Source organism: Lissotriton vulgaris, chromosome 7 (genome assembly GCF_964263255.1).
Source record: "Lissotriton vulgaris chromosome 7, aLisVul1.2, whole genome shotgun sequence".
Taxonomy (NCBI): domain Eukaryota; kingdom Metazoa; phylum Chordata; class Amphibia; order Caudata; family Salamandridae; genus Lissotriton; species Lissotriton vulgaris.
In genome coordinates, this window is record NC_141695.1 from 1,592,818,420 (window position 1) to 1,592,839,927 (window position 21,508).

Genomic DNA, 21,508 nt, shown 5'->3' on the forward strand with positions numbered 1-21,508 from the left:
ACTCCTCCAGGCAGGCCTAACATAATTTCCATTCCTCTCTGTGGAGCAAGGGTCAGCACTCCAGTCCAAGTCCAAAATAATCTGCCCCACTGCAATCTAAAACAATTGGCTCCAATTCCATCTGCCCCACTCCAAACCCAACAATATGCTCCACTCCAATGAAAAATAATCTGCCCCACTCAATCAAAAACAATCTGCCACACTCCAATCCAAACTAGTATGCCCCATTCCAATCTTCCCCACTCCAATCTGTCCCACTGTAAACTGTTCAACTCCACTCCAATCCAATCCAATCCATCTCACCCCAATCCACCCACTCATTCCAGTTCACCCCACTCCAATCCAAAATAATCTGTCGCACTCCAATTTGCCCCTCAACAATCTGTCCAACTCCAATCCAAAGAAATATACCCCACTCCAGTACGAAACAATCTGCTCCACTCCAATCCGAAACAATCTGCCCCACTCCAATCTAAAACAATCTGCCCCACTCCAATCCCCAAAAATCTTCCCCACTCCAATCTGTCCTACTCCAGACTGCCCCACCCCACTCCACTCCAATCCAACCCCACCCACTTCACCCCAATATACCCACTCATCCCCATTCACCCCACTCCAATCCAAAACAATCTGCCCCACAACAACCTGCCTAATCTAATAGACTGCTGTATTGACTGGTGAAGTGAACAACTGTTCCGAATCAAAACAGTATCCCCAGGTACAAAGCTTCTGCTGCTTTGCCAGAGGGGTCCCAAGACCTGTGGGGCAGTCGAAGAGTAGTGATGAGGACATGGTTAAGAATGAAGCAGGAATATAGATAGATCTGAAGAAGAGGCACAGATATTTTAAACACACTAAGAGACCAGGAGCCAATGGAGTCACTGTAAAGGTGAAAAAAGAGTGAGTGAATAATGGGAAGTTAAAAATGAAGAGAGGTGTAGAATGTTGAAGAATTTGGGGGCATATTACCAAGCCCGCGAGAAATGCGTTAGCGACTTTTTAAAGTCGCTAACGCATGTTTTTTCACATCGCACTATTACCAATACGTCTCTAACCTGAGTTAGAGACGTATTCTTGACGTTATCTATTGCCCCGCGCGGGGGCGATAGATAACGCTAATGGGATGCATGGTGGGCATTCCCACGTCCAACCACATGTACAATGTGGTTGGAGGTGTTAACACCCTATTATCAAGGCAGGCATTGGGAGAAGGAGACCTGCGATAAACGAGTTTATCGCAGGTCTCCCAACGCCTGCTTTGATCAGGTGTTAGGCATAGATAACATGGGGGTGTGGATCATAAAGCTGAATCCACCCCCCCATATTATCAAGGCACACATTAGCGTGTGAAAACAACGCTTGTTTTCATGCGCTAATGTTCCATATCGCCGACTATCGCCGGATTTCATTACGCCTACGTGATGCGTGTTGATAATTACGCGCTATCACGGCGAAAAAATCCGGCGATATGGAAATGTGCGGTGTGCGTATTTTAAAGCACATCTTGTTAATATGCCCCTTAGAGAGGTAGACAAGGAGGATAAAAAAAGGGAGGTACATTCGTTGAGGGATGAAATGTTGAATGTTTGCCTGAGTTTGCTGCTCCGTCGAATCAGGGAGATTATCAATGATCCCAAGAGTCCCAACGACCTGACACGGGGCATAAAGACATCAATGTGTGGTGGAATGGTGCCCGCAGCCGAAGATACCGGAGCCGGGACGTCTGCATCCAGATAAGCTCAGAGAGTCACGAAAAACCTCCGGGGCACCAACCGATGGGAAGGAGGTAATGGTGGCCAAAACGAAACCGAAACATACGACACTGAGAGTCCCCGCCGTCGCTCCACCACTGCCCCAGCCCCGCTTGCCTAGCTTGCCCAGCCTGCCTGCCTGCCTGCCTGTCATTGACTTCAGCTATTAACTGCGGTTATGCAGTGAAGGGCAGGGGGTAGCTCCAAGAAGCGTTTGGTAGTGGAAAGTGTGGCGATAGAGTCTTGTTGAACAGGGAGCAGGTACGGAACAGGACAGAAGTAAAGGGTGAATGAACCCAGTCCCTGGGGGCGAGCATATCTGAGAGCCCAGCATGATGTGCGGAGACAGGCAAGACAAAGTGAAGGAGACTGTGTTTGACCAGTGAAGCGCAAGTGCTTGGGAGATTGTAATTGGACCGGCAGAGCTGTGGAATTGCTGGTATCCAGAGGTAGTAAATAAGCAAGCAAGTCAGCAAGCAAGCAGCGGCCAGCGAGTGGGGGAAAACAGCGATTTGGACTACGGCGACGCAGGGGTAAGGAGGTTCGAGCCCGCCGACAAAAACCTCACCAAAATACAATGTGAAATGACGAACGCGGAACAAAACTGAAACTGAGCTTCGGGACAGCAATTGCACCGCCGCCATTTTAGCCAGAGCATAGAGATCAGGGACCTGGTGAGAGAGGATCCAGGAACCAAGTGGGTGAAAACGCTGAGTTATTTCCTGGGAGGCGTGAATTAGCACAAGCCTTGCGAGACGCTGAGTGGGGTTTAATCAAGACGCTCAGCCACAGCACAGCGGGAGTGAAACGTCAGCGCGTCTTGCATCAGATATGAACACCGGAGCACATAATCTGTAAGCGGCGCCACACCCAGCCAAATAAGGGGTAGATTGTGCAGGATTTTTTTTTAAAAAGAGCCCTGTAACAATCGAAGTGGGAGAGGCGGTGCTGGTGACGAGAAGTGGCATAGAGGTGTGCTGGGAGTGTGCTGGTGAGTGAGACACAGTGCAACACGAGAAGCCCGGTGCAGTCCTGGTGAAAGAGAGAAGGAGGTGTGGGACTGCCATCAAGAACAAAGAGGAAGGGGGAACGTTAGAGGTGTGGAGAAAGGTGCCTAGAGTGAAGGCCACACAGAAGCCTGACAGCAAACAGTGCAGCTATCAAAGAACCCCACAGCAGGCCCACAGAAGCCCCACAGCTGCCCCCCGGTGAGGAAGACTTCCCAAAGGGAGAACCGAGGGTCAGAGCGAAAAAAGGACAGCCAGACACACCCTGCTGAGGGGGGAAGGCTCACAAAGTGCTACACGGGCACCCGCACCTGATAAACCTACCTAAGTTGAAAGCTGTAGGTACCCCCACAAGCCCTGACAGTGCTACAACCAAGGACCCCAAATCAAGGCAGACACGGATGGCGTGTTAGGGAGACAACCAGGCACAGTGCAAGCCCCTAACACCAACTGCAAAAGATACAACCAGCACAGGCACAACTGGGGGGGGAGATAAGGCATGGACACAGACGACTACCCGGGCGCGAGAAGAAAGCCTGTCAAGAGTGTGAGGTCCTGTAAGACCTCTAGAGTGAATCCAGAGCCCCAAGCACAGCAAGAAAGACAGACAGTAAGCCAACAGTGGAGCCCAAACAACCCCAGCAGACACACAAAACCACAGTGGTCCAGGCGTAGACACAAGGAGAAGGGGGAGATTTGAGCTATACTAGGAGAAGAGAGGACTAGCGAATATGGTGGGGAGTGAGGCAAAGACTCCAGCAACAGCTAAAAAAGAACATGGGTGAACCCACACTATCCGACTCACCACTAATGCAGACACCAGACATCAACGGCACTCTAGAGATGATCCTAAAAAAACTGGCGGATGTTCACGACAGCAAAGCAGACCACAGATGCAATACAACTGGATATAGCAGCGGTCAGGGCGGACATGCACACAGTTAACAATAGGCTAACCGCAGCAGAACAAAGAATAAGCGATATCGGAGATGCGGACCTAAACGTAAACAAAGAGCTGAAAACCCTTACAAAATCACAGCAACACTCCAGAAGCAAACTGCGGAACTGGAAGACTGCAAAAGGGGGGGGAACACCAGAATCCTAGGAGTCCCGGAGGGGGAGGAAGCTAAAGTGGGCTCATGCTTGGCCTTCCTTGAAGATATGGTCCCCAAAATTACAAACCTAAAATTCGACCATCAGTTTGAGCTTGATAGAGCTTATAGAGTCCCCACCTTTAGATCCACAACAAGGAACACGGCTCGCCCAATAATCTGCAAGCCTCTGAGATCACAACACACAGAAGCCATCTTCAATTTTGCACGGGAAAACCCCCAGATCACTTGGAATGGGCAGAAGATTATCTTCACGCAGGACTACTCTAAGCCCACGGTGGATACTAGAAAAGGATTCCTGTCCTTACGTGATAAAAGGAGGAAGAAAAACATACAGTTCTCGTTTATCGGCTCGCAAAATTCAGGATAAACGACAGCGGACGTTCCCATCTCTTTGATGACCCGAAAGAGCTAGCCAGATACCTGGACGGCCCAGCAGCCAAGAAATGGAGATATCTCAAGCAGGAACCAGTAAAAGGAGAGCCTCACCGGAGCTGGGGGGGAATGAAGCAAAGCCTACACAAGGAATCGTAACAAACTACTGAAACAACTCGATCTACCTCATTAGCTACCTCAACTTCAACAAAGACTCTCTAACTACCTCAAAGATACCCCAAGGCATCGCAAAGAACATCAAAGTACTCATGTAGTCTTACCGAAGGCCCTGCAGACCGCGCACAACCGGGCACAACTGGACCGGCACCTCGGCCTCGACACTCAACAACTGACAGCTGATGGAGGCTCCCAGCTTTCTGCCCTTGAGTTAGCAAAAAGGAGAGCATTTCCTGTGCGACGTGCGGGGGAACAAGGACTCAACCCTGCACAAGCGCCTACACCCAGCACCTACCGTAACAACATCATCTACCTTGTTAGAGACCTCTGCAAACTACCTCACCGTGACCTCAACAGCAGACGCCGGAAGCTGTAGGAGGACAGGCGGCACAAACTATATAGCTGATGCCATGCACAGAAACCGAGACAATCATCATATCCTTTTTTCCTCTAAAGACACAAGGACAGTGAATAAGGGCGGAGGAGGGGGCCACTAACACAGATTCTAGCACAGCAAAGAAACTTGAAAATAAATGTAGACTCTCAGGGATCATAGAGACACAGAACTACTCCCCAACAACTCCCAGTCAGACGGGACGCCGACCCTGTCTTCACATGCTCATCATACAATGTTTCCGTGATGGGGGAGGGAGGGGAAGGGGGTGAGTGGGATCACTAAACTCTTTGCTTTCTTTTTTCTCTGTCTTCCTTTCTACTTTCCCCTCTTATTTCTCACATTCCTCGACGACAAGGTTCAACCGGACACTAGTAACCGTTAGACAAAAGAGACCTAACACTGTGGCTAGCACAAGGCAGACATCCGTCTCACATCATGTGGCCGGGTCGTGCGGGAGGGGAGGAGTTAGAAAACACGATAGCTGGGGACGTAGATTAGGTTTACTAGACATGACTCACCCTAGATAATGGCCACCACCAACAATCTCAATCTGGCTTCTGACCTAAAGATAGTATCCCTCATTGTCAAAGGACTCAACCATCCCATTAAATGCAAGAAGATCTTAGACTACCTAGCTAAAACTAAAGGAGATGTAGTCTTACTACAAGAAACCAAACTATCCCTGGGAGATGTCAGGCTAGTGAAAGGTAATTGGATCTCACGGGTGGCGTGCTCACCGGCAGAAGGGAAGAAACGAGGGGTAATCACACTAGTATCTAGAAGTTCCAAACTAACTCTAGAATCACAGTACCATGATGAAGTTGGTAGACTCTTGATAACACACCTTATTAGGGGGTAGGAGCTTATCCACGTAGCTAACATATACGGCCCAAACACAGACGACCCCATGTTCTGGGAAGGGGTGTCGCACAAGCTCGATAGCCTCCCACAGAACGACCTCACAGTGGTGGCGGGGGGCTTCAGTTTGCCTCTGGACCATATATTGGATAGGCAGTCACCCTACCAATACCAACCCACAAGTGCACACAATACACTCAAGAATATCTGATCCAAATTCAACCTCAAGGATCCATGGCGGCTCTAGCACCCGGACACTAGGGACTTTACATTCTACTCCAACCCGCACAACTCGTACAGCAGGATAGACTACATATTAATCACAGGACCACACACACACCTAATAGAACTGCAGTAAACTACTTCTTAGCTCTTTCCACTGCACAGCTTGGCTAGAATGTATCATGACATCATAGAATGCTGAGTGCCTCTCTGTGGCTTGAATGTCAGTTGGTCAACTCAGGCTGAGCAGCTAGGAGCCTGCTCCTGGTGGGGCGGCATCTTAACCTTCTATCTTATCCTACTCATCTATCCTACAACCAAGCTACAATAAAGGATTACTCAACTATACAGCTGGACTGTGTATCTTCTTTTACTACATTTTGGTGACAATCTTAAAGAACCACCGCGTGCAGTAAGGAGTAAGGACAGTTAAGGAACCAAAGGACAGTTAAGGAACCAAAGGACAAGGAACCAAGGACATTAAGGACTTGCAGAACGTCAATTGAAACTTGAGAACTTAAGGTTAAGCCCTGGTCAGCCCCATCAGTGCCAACTACCATCTGGACAGCCTGCAACCTGGGCGTCTCTTATTCCATCACCAAAGACTCTGTTGTCATCTTAAAGTCTTCTGTTACAGTCTCTCCAACATAAGGTTTGCTAGAGGCACAACAGGTTTGCGCACCCTGCTGTGTTTTACTGCCCTATCTGGGCCCTGCGTCGGAACCATCGCAGTCTGACAGCAAGTCTTGTGAGTAAAGTGTGTATCAGCGTGAACAGCTTTGCGTGTGGTAATACACCTCCCAACAGCCTCCTATTTTACATGTTGACCTGCCTGTGTCTGCCCTCCGTTTCAAGAATGGTGTTAACTCTTGAAGTGAACTAAGTGATGTCTTGGACACTTTCCCTGAGGAGCCGCTGACCGTCTTGAAGTGTTAAGCTACGTCTTTGATAAATTCAAACAGAGGCTAAAAAATATGTGTGTGTTCTGCGAGTGACTGTTCATTCCTGTACCGTGCATCGTGAACATGTGCAGTGTCAGCTGTGCCACTTGTGACCATGGGCGCTTTTCCCTGTGGAACCACCGAGTATTTTACTTTAACAGTTGTGGCATCTTTCAACTCCGCACCATGGCAAACCGTTGCACTTGGTTTAATTTTAAACCCCATGCACGCACACCTTACCGGTCTCTTGGTGTCACGCGGAGGCAGGAGGAATCCACAATGACGTTCTTCTTCCCTAGTTCGCAGCTGACCAGTGACGCCTGCATGCAACAGCGCGCCGAGAGCCACATGGCGCCGCGTCAAGAAGCGTGCCCCCATTTTGTGCTTGGCTAGAGCACATCGTCTTTGAATTTTTACTTGGAGCTCCCGTCTGCCAACCACGTTTTTCTCATAGCATTCAGTCTACAGCCTGTAATGTTTCTTCACATCGTCATCTTGTGCTTGGAAATAGCACATATTCATCACACAGAGGACATTGGACTTCTCATTACCATTGTGTGATGTGCTGGATGCCACAGCACATCTTGAGTCACCCTTCACTGGCTTTGGGATGCTATGTGGGAACAGCCACATGTAACTTTCTGTGATGATCACGGGTGAGAAACCGCTCACCGGTACTTAACAAGTGCTTTGTCCTTTTAACGCCTGTATAGTACTTTGCTTTCATTTTGAGGGGGGTGCTCAGTGTATAACATAGTGTCTTGAGCGGACAGTTAGTTCCCCAGTTTTGCTGTTTATTGTATGTGTACCCTAACTGGGAGGTTATATTGTATGTGGGTAGTCAAGGCCCATATCTGTTTCCAGGGTAAATACCCTGCGGTGTACTTTTTAGGTTATGTTGTGTGTGGGTAGTCAAGGCCCATATCTGTTTCCAGGGTGAATACCCTGCGGTGTACCTTTTAGGTTATGTTGTGTGTGGGTAGTCAAGGCCCATATCTGTTTCCAGGGTGAATACCCTGCGGTGTACCTTTTAGGTTATGTTGTGTGTGGGTAGTCAAGGCCCATATCTGTTCCCAGGGTCAATACCCTGTGGTATACCTTTTAGGTTGTGTTGTTTGTGGGTAGTCAAGGCCCATATCTGTTCCCAGGGTGAGTACCCTTCTAGGTTTACCCTACGTAAGGAAGGTTGTGTTGTACGTGGGTAATCAAGGCCCATATCAGTTCCCAGGGTGAGTATCCTGTGGTGTACCCTCTAGGTTTACCCTATGTAGGGGAGTTTGTGTTGTTTGTGGGTAGTTAAAGCCCATATTAGTTCCCTAGGTCAGTACCCTGCTGTGTACCCTTCTAGGTTTAGCCTAATTTGGGGGGTTAGTTTTGTCAGTTTCAAGGGTTTACTACCCATGGGTTGGCAGTGTGTGTGGTCAGCGACACTTTATCGCTTTCTTTTCAGTACTCTCTGCTGTATCTTTTCTTTTCGGTCGAAGTCCACCTTTATGGAACTCGTGGCCAAGGGTTTCATGTTCGTGGGACTTTGAACTAGAAGCCCCTCTCTAGTGCTTAAACCTCTTTAACCCTTAAACCTATTTTACACTAAGGAAGGGGGATGGGGCATGTAATAATGATGTTTGCATATTTTTGGGATGAATCTTATTCCTCATGTAATGTATTTATTAATCTATGTACATTTGGAAATGCTTCTTGTATTTTTGATGCAATTCTTTTTCTTGATGTAATGTATCTATTCTGTTTGTACATTTTGGAAATGCTCCTTCTCCCTCTTTTCTTGTGATGCTTTCTATAATGTTTCCAGTTTTCACTTTTTCTTGTTGTTTGTTCCCTAAGGAAGGAGGATGTGTAGTAAACTACTTCTTAGCTCTTTCCACTGCACAGCTTGGCTAGAATGTATCATGACATCATAGAATGCCTGAGTGCCTCTCTGTGGCTTGAATGTCAGTTGGTCAACTCAGGCTGAGCAGCTAGGAGCGTGCTCCTGGTGGGGCTACATCTTTACCTTCTATCTTATCCTACTCATCTATCCTACAACCAAGCTACAATAAAGGATTACTCAACTATACAGCTGGACTGTGTATCTTCTTTTACTACAAGAACATTCTGACATAGTGCCTAGGTTAGTGTCAGACCATTCATGTATCAGCCTAAAGCTGAGCGGCTGCCACAACAAAGCCATTCCCTGTAGGTGGGGATTTAACAGCGCCGTCCTAGCTATCCCCAAAAACAAAAAAAATTGAGGAGGCCATAAGGGATTACCTCGGACACAATGACTCACCGGGGATTAGCGCCACTACCCTATGGGACGCTCTGAAGGCTACCGTCAGAGGCACAATAATCAAAATTAAATCCAAAAACACAAACTTACAGCTGACCCAGCTCGAGCAGGACATCAAAAGCATAGAAACGGCCCATGCTAGGGCCACTCATGATACCCAGCTCCTAACAGACCTAACTAGGAAAAAGTATGAATATAACAAAATCCTGACAGAGAAAGCCGGACTGTGGTTTAATAAATACAAGGCCATTAACCTCTGCAAAGCAAATAAAGCGGGGAAGCTACTAGCCTCCTACCTGAAGCATAAACGTAACCAATTTACCATCTCATCCATCACAGACCCAAACAACAAAACCCACACAAAACACAAAGATATCCTCAAGACCTTTCAAGAGTTTTATCAGGAACTCTATAAAAACATCCAGATCTTGGATCGGGAGGCGTGCACAAAGTACCTCAACAGACTTGGTCTTCCACAGTTAACCAGTGTAGACGCACAGAGATTCGGGGAAGAAATTAGCATCGCAGAGATTGAAATGGTGGTCAAATCTATGAAGGATAACAAAGCCCCAGGCCCGGATGGGCACACAGCCACCTTTTACAAGTCTTTTCTAGAGCAGCTGAAACCTGCCATGTAGAGGGTGTTCAATCACTGTGCGGAGTATGGGTTAGTACCACAAACTATGTTGAAAGCCAACATAATAGTCATCCCAAAAGAGGGTAAGGATTAGTTGTTACCCAAGAACTACAGACACATATCCCTAATTAATGTGGACTGCAAAATATATGCAAAAATCCTAGCAACCAGACTAAATTCCGTCCTACCCAACCTAATAAGCAACTCCCAAGTAGGTTTCCGAGGGCCCGAATGTCTAATGACAATACCAGACTTCTCTACTACATACTAGAAATACAGCCCAAAAAACAGAGCCAGCTGTAGCTGTTACCCTTGATGCCAAGAAGGCCTTCAGTAGAGTATCATGGACCTTCCTGGAGCAGTGCATGCAATCCTTCAACTTAGGTGAAGGTTATTTACGGAAGGTGATGGCTCTGTATGGGAACCCAAGAGCCCGTATTGTCATTAATGGGTCCCTCTCTGAACCACTTACACTACAACGCGGCACTAGACAAGGCTGCCCACTGTCCCACTCACTTTTTCTGCTGGCATTGGAACCCCTGATCAGCGACATCAAGGCAAACACAAAAATAAAAGGGGTCAATATTAATGGCGTTGAAATAAAATTGGCCGCATACGTGGATGACATTCTAATTGTAACGGAGCAACCAAAGACCTCAATTGAGGCCCTGATAGACACCATAGAGATATATTCAGGACACTCAGGATATAAGCTCAACAGGGATAAATCAGAATGCAAACCCCTGAACATCCACTGCACTAGGGACATCCTAGGGGGATCGGGCCTGGCCTCGCAAACAGGGTTTATCAAATACCTAGGTATACACTTTGGTAACGACCTCATGAGCACGCTAGGCCACAATGAGAAACTATTGCTAGAAAAATTAAAGAAACTCTTGGAGGCCTGGTACCCGGAATTCATAACTTGGTGGGGCAGAATCGAAACTATCAAAATCATGATCACCCCAATGATCAACTACCTGATCACCGATGACTTCCACCGTAAAGCAGATAACCTGATTACTAAATTCCTATGGAGTGGGAAGAAGGCACGGATAAGCATAAAAAAACTAAGACTGGGGAAAAAACTGGGAGGGGTAAATCTAGCAGACTTTAGAATCTTCCAAACAGCATTTCTGGCAAAACAAGGGGCTTACTGGATATCACCTCATCACGGATACACACCGGTATGGCTACAAGTCGAGAGACAATTAAACATTAGGGGGTGGTGAGATGCACACCTTTCTTTCTTCCAAATTAATCATGCGCTTGACAATGTCAGAACTAATGCGGCCTGCATGCTAGACACGCGATCCACCCAACTGCGTTTCAATTAAACAACCACGGTGGTACCAGCTTAGGTTCCAACTCTAGCTGCACAGCCATGTTACTGAATGAGTCAAATGAATCAAATTCACAATTCTTCACCAAGTTATATCATGGTAAGCACATTGAATACTAGCGAGTCAGCATGACAAAGGAGTGGGGTTAACTAGGTGGCTGATGTTGTGAATTTAAGCACATTACTTTAATAATGAGAATGCGTGTAAAGGACAAATTGTTGCAATGTTATTAAACATTTCAACCGTAGCTGGCTGTAACACCTCACGTGTAGTTTTAAACAGTTTGTTTAGGAGGTAACAGGAATGCTGTCATTTAGATAGAAAAGGACTAGGCAGTTTCTGATATGTAAGTGATTTTGTTTTATATTGTATTGTAGATTCCCCTGACAAAGGGATCTTCCCGAAATGCATTGGGCAAGTTTTTATTAAAGTCATGATATGAGGAAAACATTTCTTTGCCTGTGCCTTTGTGACCATCTTCTAATTGAATGAGTAAAAAGAATTGAAGCGAGCAGATTAAAAGGAGAAAAAAAGAAAATAGAAAAAACATGGATTAACTTGGTGAAGAATTGTGAATTTGATTCATTTGACTCATTCAGTTACATGGCTGTGCAGCTAGAGTTGGAACGTAAGCTGGTACCACCATGGTTGTACAAGTCGAGAGAGCCATACTGAACAATTTAACATTAACATTTTCGAAAACACAAAAATTGCCATACTATGAATAGATAAGAAAATGGAAAACAGCATAAAGGACTCGAAGCTGTAGTCACTCTGGGCCAATAGCAAGATCAGATACAAGGGAAAATGTCTAGCCTCAACACTTGGATAGAGAGATTCATCTCGCACCCAGTCCAACTAGCAGAAGGGGGATATCCCACCACGTTTGCCGTACTGAAATCTAGACATAACCTAACAGACATTGAGTTCTACAACTTCCTGAAAATCAAAACAGCCCTATCCAAAGCCAAACTATCGCCCGCCGAACCGCCAATCCCACAGTACATGGCAAAAATCAACAAACTAGGTCACCAGGTATCACACCTCTACAAACTTCTACACCCAAACTCCACCAAACTTAACAATTAGACAACTAACTATTGAGTAAAACAAGGCAATAACTCAATTAATGAGCTAGAACTGGCTATTTTATGGACGTAATAAAATCTCCCCGGTACTATCACATACAAAATTCTGGCTACTCCACAAGGCTTTCTGGACCAATGCTCGATTATTCTCACTAGGCCTCAGGGAAGATGATCTATGCTGAAGCTGTAGCAAGGAAAAGGGGGACCTAGCACACCTTATCTACTATTGTCCAACACTCAAAACGTTCTGGGAGAAAATCTTTGGTTTCATAAATAAAGCACTGGGCTGCACAGTAACAGCTGAATTTTCCTCCCTTGCCACCACATTCATGACCACAGGACTCAGATCAGAGCATGACAAAGACCTACTAGACTTAATTCTGACCGCGGCAGTAAAAATGGTCCTGACCAATTGGAAGGACACAACTAAGACCTCATACAAAGGCTGGGTCAACTACGTGATGTACCTGAGAGACATGGAAAACATTGCTCTGCAGGACTCACCCTGGAGGCCAGCAACCAGGGGGATGTGGAAGTCACTCGACGCGTACCTAGACTCTTAAGAACCCCCTTGAAACCATTCCGATTCCCTCCACCCTCCCCCTCGTGGGCGGGGGGGGCAAGCGAGTTGGAATGCTACTCCCATAGCCGAAGAGGTGTCAGGGGGCCTTACATGACTACCAACCTTGCCACAAAGTAACCAGTGGGGTGTTGGCTTCGTCACATGGCTATAAGCCCAATTAGGCTCATTGCTACAGAACCTCTCTTGTATCCTCTTTTCACCCCTTTCTTTCCTGCTACTTTCTTTCTATCATCCTTTGCCTAATTTTCCAGCAAGTCAAGGTAGAGGTGGTTAGTTATGCATATTTTTCAAAGTACCTGTAATCACTGCGCTACAAACTACGTTTGGCTAACCTCGTAACAGAACTGCTAATGTATCTGTTTATAAAATTAATAAAAGACTTTGAAATCAAAAAAAGAAAGCTTGTGAAAGAAGGTGGGAGACTAAATGGAGATAAAATGGAGGATAAGGCATTGATTAAGGAGTTGGGTTCCACACAAACGAGTACAATGGAAATCCGAGCACAGAAAAGAGAGATGGGTCAGAACGTATCAAGATTTCAGGCACAGGAAGAAAGACAAAATGTAGGAGGAGTTGAGAAAGGACAGAGTTGATGGAAAACGGACACTCAAAAGAAAAGAATGTCAGTTTTGGAGAGTGTGGGAATCCAGTGTGTGAACTGTAGGAGGAAGTAAGGCTTTTAATGAATTAAAGTAGAGACAAATGGAACAGCAGATGCTTAGGAGGTAGTCGGAGTGGTGGCAGAGTTGTTAGTGCTGAGGGAAGAATAAATTGGAGATGACCATGGATGTCAATTCACCAAAATGCCTAGGATAGCAGAAGTGATTTCACATGCCCCTTGACCTCCACTTTCACTCGCACATACATATGCTTATACATACACACTCATTCACACATACACGCACACTCACACATACACGCACCCTCTGTCTACACATGCCCACACATTCACACATACACACACCATTTCTTACATAAACACATTCAAAACTGCAAGCATGCATTTTTTTACTTACCTCAGCTCTGTTAGGGAAAGTCATATTCCAGCTATTTGTGCTCCATTTTTTCATTAAACTAATAGCGAATAATGTAATATCTTTCACTATTTGTATAATTGAAAAATTGACACAAACCGTGGTGAGTAAAGCCCCCACTGACGAGTACAGTACAAGTACGAACTGCTTCTGTTTCTGCCACTGATTTTGCCACTGATGACGCTAGGGGGTCAAAAAGGTGGTGGCCAAGAGTCACAACAGTCATGCCAGGGGTCACAGCAGCGACCCCTGGAGACCCCTAAGTGGCGTCCAAGGGGGTGGGGAGCCAAACTGTAGATCTATCAGAGAAGAGTGAAGGAAGACTATGTCACAGAAGCCTGCATCAGAGGAATATTGTGGGTAGGAGAATGTGAGGAGGTGGTCTAGGAAGAAGGAACATAAATTAAAGAAGGAGAAGGTCATATCCAAGAAGGAAGAAGGAAAACTGGAAGATGCTGAGTGAAAAAAAGGTGCAGGGTGGTGCCCAGGAGGAAAAAAAGTGTGACGCCAAAGTAACGCATGAGAGTAAAGTAGGAGACGAACATAGATGGAAGTTTGACATCTCTTGGAATGAAGAGCGAAGAAGTAGATGTGATGTTTACCATTTTTCAAACTCTAAGGGTCCATAATGTACACATTGCATGTATTACTCCTAGTAGGGTTAGGCTACTTCTGCACTTGCCACATTGTAAGATTTTTTCAAAAGTGTTATTCTAAGTAATAACATATGCTCTGCCTACTTGCAATCAGTTTGTAAATACTGGATTCATTATTTCCCTTCGACTCAATGTACACAAGTTCTATTTGGATATAAAGCAGGTGCCCAGAGAGTGGTAGCAAGAAATATTTGTATACGTTTTTGTGAATGCCATAAATGATATATAAAAATTAGGCGGTATCACAAAAAAATAAAATTTTCACCCACTTTTTTATTCCCTTGTATCTGAGCATATTTGCAAGTTTTAGGAAGCCACAGTGTTTCCCAAGAGTACTCCTCTAAACCTGAGATAGATGATTTTAGGGATATTCAAGGACTGTTTTTTATCAATTCCTACTTATGTGCATGGAAAGCGCTTTCCATGTGCATAGCTGTGTGTTGTTCACAAATGCACATGTTAAAATGCCTTTGCATGTGTGGAATTGAATTGCACTCTGTGATCACTTTCTCTACACCCCACTAACTTTGGGGTTCTTTGCCCAAAAATGTTCTGAAAATGAGGTTGTTTCAAAGAGTTCAAAGCCTCAACACCGTTGTCAGACTTCCTGATGTGTTTGCCCTCACTGCATATAACTGAATTGTTATACTTTACCCTGAGTCACTTTGCATGATGTAGCACCCACTGTTTGATAGTTGTAATATTTTTCATGCTGCCGTGTGCCACGTTGTGGCATATTTATGAAGTGTCATATCTAATCTTTATGAAGAGGTTGTTCCAACAATGGCCCTAATTATCAGAAGTGATGTACATCCTATTACTTCAAAACATGTGACAGAAGTCTAAGAAACAAGTAATCATTTTTATTACTATTTTATTAGTATTTATTATGTTTTTTTCCTTTTTTTCTCTTGTTCAGTATAAAACATTATCTCATTTGAATATTTCATAAATATTTTCACTCAAAGGACGTGATTTTTGGCAAATATATACAAAATATCACAAAGCAATTATAAATACACAAATTACAAAATTTGAAAAAAACACCACCTGATATCATATACACACACTCAAAAATTCATATACCCTCATATCCAAACTTCATTCATACTACACCAATAAAAAAAATAGGGAAGAATAGATTCTGGGTTGGCCCGATATCAATGCCAATATAAAGGTCTCAAAAGGGAATTGAGAAACCCCTGCACCAGGTCGACGCGCGTTTCCGCGGCTCTAGGCCACCTTCCTCAGGACCATCTTCTTAACAGATTCCTTCAAGATATCAGGGGACCTAAAGGTTATATGAAGAAGACAATATTCTGTCACTGGAGTAAAAACGAATAAGATAATAGATAGACAACCTCTTCATAAAGATTTGTTAACCCTTCCCCTCTGTTCCGTGGCCACAACTTAACCTTTTTTGAGGGGGTCCCATCTCACATGCTGCGAAGTGTCATATCTAGGCAGATGCGTCACTTTGTAAATTCCTGCGCCTCATTATACCTGTGTCAGGTATAATGAATACAGGTAGGGCATTCCATCCTAACAAAGCCTCGTAAGAGTGGCGCAGTGAAACCGATTTCATTGCGCCAATTCTAGGACGCTACTTTGTCAAATCCTTAAGCCTGCCTCATGGCCGGCGTAAGGGTGACACAGTGCTACAATCATAGCCCTCCCCCTGCATTGCTGGAGTTGTGTCATGCTTCCGACACAACTACAGTGCAATGCGTCAGCTTTGCGCAGACAGATACATTAGTAATACTGACGTATCTGTAACTCCTTGCATCATGATGCGCCATACTGTAAATACGGCGCATCTATGGTGTCGCAAGGATGGCGCACTGAAATGTGTTGCATCGCTGCTTTGTCGCAGCGATGCAACACCTCATAAATAAGGCCCTTGGTGTCGTACTGTTGGACGATTACTGCTGACACCTTAGATGCAATGCACACCTGAATGGAATTGTCGCCTTCTCACTGTTATGCATTGTTCCTTGATTGCCGCCTCATTATGAGGACCCCAGAATAGACCCTGCTATTTTCCTTATTCCGGAAGCAGACAAATAATGGAGATCAATATACGGGAATCGGTGTTCCTGTGCCAGGTCCCACATTTTTCCATAGTGATTCATGTGGTGAGCAGAAATACCCGTGTGAAACACCAACCCCATGTTACAAGACCCATCAGAAGTCCTGGTGCACTCGTGATGGGGATGGGGCAGGCTAGGTAGCAAAAAATCAAATAGAAAGCTTTACTAATGCCAATTTCTGTGCATTACTGTAGTGCCCTTGAACCCTAGTCCACTTTTTAGAAAAGGATGTAATTAAAATAAAAAATAATGCCACAGCCAAAAAAAACACAGTGCTATGTTCAGTGCATAAAAGTGTTGTGAGGATATAGGTTCTATTGCTGCTGGTCTTTTTTTTAACGATTTTACATCACAGTATACTATAAAGTGAATTTTTCTCGTTTTTGTTCGGAGCCAGAGAGAATTTGCCTCGTTTATGTCTCAGATAAAGTGGTCGCCGGTGTTATCAGGTTAAATAGTCTTTTGTAATGGCCTTAGCTGGCAGCCTGTTTTGTGTACACAGGGCAGCAGCCACAACAGAAGACTTAATTAAACCCTGCTTTAAGTTATGTTAAACGGGCAGGACCTGATTAGATCGCGAGGCTAATGAATAGGGCCTGTTTGGCCTAAATAACTCTTGTACACCAGGCCCTGGCCCCCGTCCAAGCAGGAATAAAATAATTACTCCTCATAATCAGATATGAAGTCAGCTGGTTTTAATTTCTTCAGTTCTACTGACCGCTTTCATTATTTCCGAAGGTATGTTTGAAATAAACGTAAAAGGCTGCATTCGGAAAGCTCGCTCGGAGTTCAGACAGAGCCGTTCAGATCTTCATCGCCTCTCTCGCGACAGATTTCTCGAAAGTTCTCTAGTTTCACGGTTCCATTAGTCAGTCTCTCAACCAGGGTAGGTTTTATTTTAATTTTAATTTTGGCATCTGAAGTCCTAAAAATCTTACATTAGTGCAGTGGTTCTTAACCTGTTTATATATTTATGTATGCGTTTTTATATAGCGCGGACTTTACCCGAAGGTGTCAGAGCGCTTCACAAAAGGAACAGTATTGGTGCATGAGGAGAAACTTACAAGTGAACAAATTACAACAGCAAACATTAAGTTACATGAGGCAAAAGTGACAAATGTGAGCAAACAATATACAAGAGGTAGCAAACGGTACATTATAGGAGGAAAATGTGACGTGTGCAGGTTACAAAGGTATACAAAGTACAAGTAGCGGTATAATACAGCAATAAATGGAGGACACTCAAACACAAGAATACTCGTTACGTAGGCAATGGTGGCACTTGTGCAGGTATCTAAAGCAAACAAAATGTGAGAGGTGGTCCGAAGATCCCTTGGGCGGCTCTACAAGGCCACCTACGGTGGTCTACGACTCTGTTTCAAAATTAAATAATATTAAAATGAATACATACAAATTAATTAGGTTTATATAAGTAAAGAAGCAAAATTAAAAACGTGAAAACTTTTTCTATATTTGAATGTGAATTGAACAAAATATTTTTGCATATGTTTTGTGTATACTTGTTTTTGTATTTTTGTGTATTGTTTTGCAGTTCAAATGATAGAAATTACTCCAGCCGGGGGTCCCCAGCTTCCAATAATACCTCAGTGGTGGCCCCTGGGTTTCAGTAATGATTCAGTAGGGGTCCACAGAAGTCAAAAGGTTGTAGAAATTGCAGGGATTGCAGTGCTAGCAAGGTACACCAAAAAGAGGCGGAGGGCTGCTGTTCAAATTATGCACCGTGGCTTAACCACTCCTTTATCTGTCTGCTCAACTTTCCAGGGCTTTGTGTCTTTGCTGGGAACCAGTTGTGCAGACATTTACCACTTGGACTAGCCCTTCATCTCATGCTTTAATCATTTTCTGAACATTCTTCATTATTGTCTGGACACCAATGCATTTAGTACAAAGACACATGCATATGGAATGCACACTGTGCAATGGAGTTGCTGACCATTACAGAGGCTCTTCATCTCGGGAGAGCTGACGATATGGCAGGCAGCCAAGAGGCCATGCACATGACCGGGGAATTTTGCACCGGGTCCTGGTTGAGACATGGGCAGTGATTGAGCCAGAGGTTCCACTACAGATGGGATTTATTTATTTTGAAAGTTTTATAGAGCGCGAACCAGACCCTTGCGGGTATCAGAGCGCTTTACAGGCAATGAAGAAAAATTAAATATCAAAATACAAAACGAGTCGAAACCAATATAAGTGTAAATACTGTGCAAACATACAACAAACAAATGAGGTAGATCAAATATGAATAACACATTGTGCAAAATAAAACAGAGAGAGGGGTGCGGGCCAATAGAGCATCTGTGCAAGAGGGTTGTCTGTTTGCACCCATAAAAGTCATGGTATCTATAGGTGATGGTCATGTGAATTTTTTCATGAGTCAAGGACCGGGGGTCACCCCTGAGGTTGTACTGGTGGGCAGTGTAAGTGGTGGTGAAGGTCAAGACACCTCTCCTGCAGTGACAGTGCCGGCAGTGAACGTCAAACAAGAGCAGCACTATACAGAATGGTAATAGCCACATGGCGATTGGGGTCACATAAATAGGCAGGGAAGTCGCAGTTGGTAGCAAACTTAGCCAGTGTTTTGACTTGGCTTTCAAAGGTAGGGGTGTGGTCAGCACCATAAATGGGGGTGAATTGGAGAGCACCCATGTTGAAAGGGCCAGGAGGCTGGTGGCCCACTTTGAATGCATAGCAGGACAGGGTACACAAGGACAGACTGGAGTGAGAGGTGATTCAGCTGTGCAGGGGTCAGTAGTGGCTACTACCTCACAAGCGGGTAGGGGAGCACAAGCATCACTGGCAGCAGCCAGGGCCCTTTCGAGCGGGCTCAGGGGCAACGGGTAATTCAGGGGCGCGACAAAAAAGGGATCATGCTGGGACTTCAATAAAAGACCTTGCTCCAGAGCCCCAGGGAAATGCAAGCTCAAGCACTGTTGTTCTTTTTGTGGCCAACCATCACACCCCGAGTCCAAGCATTTTATAAAAGACAAAGGATAGAGGTCCCAAAAATAGGAATAAGCACCCCCTATTAGCCAAGGCCCCCTCCCTGGTTAACTGGCAACCAATAGTGTCATGATTGAATGTTTATAGCAACACAGCAGCAGCACAGTGGGCCTCATTTATGAGAAATGACGCATCACCGCGTGAAAGCAGCGATGTGTCACTTCTCAGTGCGCACTCCTTGCGACATTCCTGATGCGTCATATTTAATGTATGATGCATCATGTCGCAAGGAGTTACAGATACGTCAGTATTTCTGACGCATCTGTATGGCGCAAAAGTGACGCATTGCTGGAGTGTGTCACAAAAGTGACGTAACTCCAGCAATGCGTCCTTTCACATGGGGCAAGCCCCATGTGAAAGGGCCTGCATCAGTCTTACGCCTGCTGTGAGGCAGGCGCAAGATTTTCACGCAACAGTGTCCTAAAAGTGACGCATTGAAATCTCATAGATTTCACTGAGTCACTTTTACGACCCTTCCTTGCGTCAATACGCCCCCCTTGCAAACATTATACCTGACGCAGGTATAATGTGGCGCAGGGGTTTACAAAGTGACGCATCTGCCTAGATGCATCACATTGTAAATATGGCGCTACAAGGCGTATTTTTTACGCCACTGGTGCGTCACAAAAAGTGACGCACCATCGGCGTAAAAGTGACGCACAGCCTCATAAATGAGGCCCAGCATTTGTATGAGGGTTTTAAGAACGGGTTCAGGATCCCGGCTGAGGGCTGTGTGGGCGTGACATCAGACTGCAACAAGGTAACTCCCCCTCCTCCCTCCCAATCTTGGGCCCTCCCAAAACACGTAGCTAAGGTAAGCTTCTGGCCGATTCCAAACTCTCAATAGCCTTATCCAATTCTATCCCTACTCTGGAGGGAAAAAATTGAAGATGATGTTGGCTCATTTAATAATTGGATTTCCCACTCAGCGAGTAAACTAGCACCAGTAATTTATTTAAAAAGAAAGACTAAATTGCAGCCTTCAGCACCTTGGTTCAGAGGAGGACTTGCATCCCTTTAAAATGGCACTAAAAGCATATTATAATGTTGTATAAGACAGCAAAAAGTTATTTTTTACTCCTAAATTGTGAAGCTGAAACTGATCAAAAGATCATTTTTAAGATTTCTAAGTCTCTTCATAAACCTAAGGCACTGGCAAGAGAGATCCCGCCCTCCCAAATATTATGCAAATATTATGCAATCATATTTCCTTTCCTCTTTTTTGGGAGAAAAAGTACAAACTATCCAACAACTCATATACCCTCAAATGATATGATCATAATTGATCCGGAAAAAGTTAGATCTGAAACTCAGTTAGCCTTTCAAGAAATTACTCGAACCCAGTACCGTCAGCCCATCCTGTCATGTGAATCCGGATCGCCAAATGACCCCTGTCCCCCCTGGTGGGTTCTCCATAAGGTTGTCGACATTGTCAACCCTGTGAGCAATGAGATCTTGAGCAACTCCCTAACTACATTAGGGGTGGCGGCCAAGTGGAAGCTGGCAGTGGTTAAACCCCTGCAAAAAAAGCCTGTAGAGCACTCAAAAACATTGTTCAATATGCGCCCGATCTCATTACTCCCTACAATGAGCAATGATGGAAACATTGGTCAATTACTAATTATTAGTGTTTCTACAAAACGCAAATTTACTCTATCTACGGCAGACAGGTTTTCACTCAAAACACTCCACCAAATCTACTCTGTTAGAAGTAGCTGAAACTTTAAAACGGCCGTTGGATATAGGGAGCAATGCAATGTTGATTTTGTTAGACCTATCTGTTGCATTTGATACCATCTCCCATAACATCCCGCTCCACAGGATCAAAGAGTGCGGGGTTTCTGGATCTGCATTCTCCTGGATAAAATCGTTTCTTGCAGACCATAGACAAAGGGTTAATCTGGGGCCTTTCTCATCTGCAGAAAT